The following is a 4,207-nucleotide window of genomic DNA, read 5'->3' as shown; positions in this document are numbered from 1 at the left end:
AATCCGGCTTAGAGAATGATGTCCTGAAACTCACAGGGCTCAGCCCATGTAAGAAATGACATGTGTGTGCTAGGCTGGTCGGCTCCTCAGTACCCAGGGCATGTGATGCTGCGACACTCGGTGGTACCTAAAGAATCTGAGAACCCCTTGGGAGGAAGAGATGCTGAGGCTCTGCATAAGCTGAAAGACACATACACCTGGCCAAACCAATGTATACTAAGGTCCCAAGTTAGGAACCTTTATGAATGATATGCCAGGAGCTTTGGGGGCATAGGGCTTGGCTGGCTGTTTTAAGCCTGACAATGGGAGTGGGAGGACTTACAGGAAAATATGCATATTATATAAAACAATACAGGGGGATCTCAAAATAACCTTGGCAAGAAAAAGCCAAGTTCTTTTAAAATAAGTTTATACTCTATGATTATATTTATATAAAACTCTAGCAAGGGCAAGCTAATCGATAACTAACTCTAGCAAGGGCAAGCTAATCGATACTGACACAAAGCAGATGCTGCTTGCATGAGAGACAGAGGGGAAGATTACAAAGGATATATAAATATATTTACTCTCTTGACTATAGTGATGGGCCATGGGTGTTTACGTACATAAACCTTAACTAACTATATAGTTCGAATATGAAAAACATCTTGTGAGTCAGCTATATATCCACAAAAAAGGGACTGAGATTATATTTGATTTACAGAAATTCTGATTCTGGAGGTTGAGGTGGAACCCCGGCATTATCACGATCTTTAAGTGTTACCCAAATGATTAAGGATGTACAGCCAGGCTGAGAAGGTATGGGACCTTCTGAGCCACAGTGAGGTGTGTGGTAAGACTGGAGGCCATTGAACTTATCGTTGCAGAGATGCAAGCCAAACACCTCTCCTGCCAAGTATGGTTCCTTTGGAGAACATGGAATCCATATAGAAATAGTTCTCCCACTGAACCTAGTGTGGCACTGTGATCAGTGGCTCTTTGACATTCTGAGAAAAATCTATCAACACCTGAACATAGTCTAGTTATTTGATTTGATTTGGTTTGGTTTGGTTGTTTTCACGCTGCCAGGTAACAAACGACTATAGTGTCCAGCTGCCAAGCCAATGAAGGTGGCTGCTATGACCACCTTTGTAGGTTCAGATTCCCAGGTGCCCACCCAGGCATCCCACGCCGTGTTCTCCTCAATCAATAGGCTTTCATGATAAGTCAAGCAAAACCCAAGAGAGTATCATGTTAAATTCTCCTGAGGTACAAACACAAAAGAATGCAAACTACTACCAAGGACAACTATTTATTATTAGCAAGAAGATATGTTTACATTGGTAGTTGGACATAACTTTAATCCCGGCACTCAAGAGGCAGAGGCAGATGGGTCTCTGTGATCTTGCAGGCCAGTCTGGTCTTCATAGTGACTTTCAGGACGCCTAGGTCTGTATAATGAGAGAGAGAGAGAGAGAGAGTGAGAGAGAGAGAGAGAGAGAGAGAGAGAGAGAGAGAGAGAGAGAGGAAAATTTTGCATATTTACTATTGTATATAGTTATAATTTTAAAAATTAGGCCTATAGACCTTTTGGGTTAATAGCTATATAATTTCATTTTAAAATACTTTGAGAAATTTGTGTGAAATTTTGAGTTCTTGCTGAGCTTATCAGAATGTGGCAGAATAATTTTAGGAACCAATATCTACATATTTGTGGGTCTAAATTGCTATAAATGTTGAAGTACTTTAGAAAGTTTTGTTTCTTGGTTAAAAGCAGTTTGTCCACCCCATGCTTTGGTTCACAGATACAGAAGAGGGTGGGGGGAGGAAGTAAGTACAGTTTAAACTGTTTTAAAGTATTACTCTTCATTTCTGGGCCTTTAACAAGTAACCACTAGGCTCTGCTAGACTAAAAGTCTACCTACACATAAAAGCAAAGTGGAGTTAACACCACTTTTATGATTTTCACTTTAATAATGTCTATTAATTTTTCTTTTTGCAGGGGTAGAGGTTTGGTTTGGTTTTAGTCTGGGTTCTTGGGAGACATTCTGGCTGTGTAACTCGGGCTGGCCTCAGACTTGCAAGTCTGTGTCCCTCAGTCTTTGAGTGCTGGGATTATGGGTGTGTGCCACGCAAGGCCAGACTTAATTTTCTTCATGTGTATGTGTGCACTGTGTGTGTATATATATACATGTTCACATGGGAGAGTGCACACACATGTGGAGAACTGAGGTTGATGTCAAGAATCTCCCTCCCTCACTCCCCACCTGACTTTTTGAGGTGAGATCTCTCAGTTGAACCCAGAGCTTGCTGGTACGGGCAGTCCAGCTAGCTAACTTGTGTGGGCATCTCCTGTCTCCAGAATTACAAGCGGCTGCTGTGCCCACCCAGCATTTATGATAGGACTAGGGGTATGAACTCTGCTCTTCACACTTGCATGACAAGTGCTACCCACTGAGCCATCTTTCCAAGTCTAGAGTATTAATTTTTAATCTAAAGGTAAACTTCTGGATTGTTTTTTTTTTCCCCCCTATATTCAAGAAGCAGCTTCAATTATATCTAGAAACTTCTTTTCACATAAGGAAATACCACTGAGTGTGCCCAATGTTGTGTTGAGGAGAGATGAACGCGCAGGAGGATAGGGTTTGAGGATGGCCAAGAGAGTGCTTAACGGTTAGGAATAGGTGAAGCAAGAACAGGCTATGACTGTGAGTCGGGGGGAAGCCACAGGGAATTTGGCCACTCAACAGAGGTTAGGGATGAATGCTTTGAAGATGAACAGGAATCTTTCTTTCTCCTCAGAGTCCAAGGCCAGAAGCTAAGAGGGAGCTTAGCCCCTTGGAGGAGCAGAAAGATCTTTAGTGTGACTATAGTCCACTTGGACAGCGAAGGGGAGGCCTACTCTCTCTGGGTGGTTGAGCTTCTGGGAGCTGGTAAAGTGGATCTAGTTTGGTGTGTTGGAGGACCAGAAGACCCTTTGCAAAGTGTTCCCTTTTCAACATGTCCTTTGGCTCCGTTATTTTGTGGGAGGAATCATATGTCTTCAGAGAACAGACATTTAACTTCTCAAATAACCAAGGTTTTAGTTCAGTGTGCCTGAAGCCTAAACGGACACACAGCAACTGGACAACAGCTCATCTTTGCCAAAACCCTGAGGTCGCCGGCCTCTGAAACAGTGTGATTTGTTCATGGCAAGGGACCACAGAGGATCTACAGCAGAAAGGATCATGTCGTCTCTCAGCGTTGCCATGGGGACTGCTGGCTGGGTTAACTGAATGCTCTGTGGAGAAGGATTCTTCTTTTAAAGAGAAAATAGCTTCTATATGCCAAAGACTAGATGGTGGAGCAGGTAAGTCTAGGAGGGCAAGAGGTGTGGAGCCATTGGGAGTCTGCAGAAGCAGCCTTTGGTTAGGAAACTGGAGTCATTCAACCCACCCACAAGGGTGAGATCTCCACCAGAGGATGTGGGCTTTTCTCAGTTAACATCTGTATACACATTAGAGTAGACATGAGATTTGTAAGGCTCACGTTTAACTCCATCAACTGCAGCCTTCAAATAACTCTGAGCCCCCTCACATGTCTCAAGGGTCAGGAACAAGCCAGAGGAAGGGAGACCCAAGAAGCACTCCTTTCAAAGGTGTTAAAGGCACGCTAAAACAAAGCCGCTTGCAGCAGTGCATGAACATATGTGAAAAACTTTCCATGAGAAGTGATAAGGACACCTAGGCCTACATCCCTGGGCTTGCCGACTGGCTGTCTTGCTGTTAGGGCTTCAGACCTTACCACCAAATCTCCACAGAACAAATGTCCATGTACATTCCATCAATAGTTAAGAGAAAATGCCTTTGATGTCTGCAGAGGTATCTATCTCATCGCCCACGTGACACTGAACAGATCTAGACGGTTGGGAGATAGCCCTGACATCTGCCTAAGTGTTTTAGGAGTTCTATGAACTATCATGCCCATCCAATCTGCCATCTGTCACTGGTTTACCATCACATGCTTGGTCAATAACTTCCCAAGTCTGTTCCATCTGTGAAATGTGGATAACAGTACACCACATCCGCTGTCTATCCTTTTGTCCACATCTCTCTCTCACCCTCCCTCTTTCTATCTTTCTCTTTGTACCCCTTCTGTCTCCTTCTTCTTCTTCTTCTTCTTCTTCTTCTTCTTCTTCTTCTTCTTCTTCTTCTTCTTCTTCTTCTTCTTCTTCTTCTTCTTCTTCTTC

This window comes from Mus pahari, chromosome 5 (assembly GCF_900095145.1).
Source record: "Mus pahari chromosome 5, PAHARI_EIJ_v1.1, whole genome shotgun sequence".
Lineage (NCBI taxonomy): Eukaryota > Metazoa > Chordata > Mammalia > Rodentia > Muridae > Mus > Mus pahari.
Note: the sequence above shows the minus strand (reverse complement) of the source record.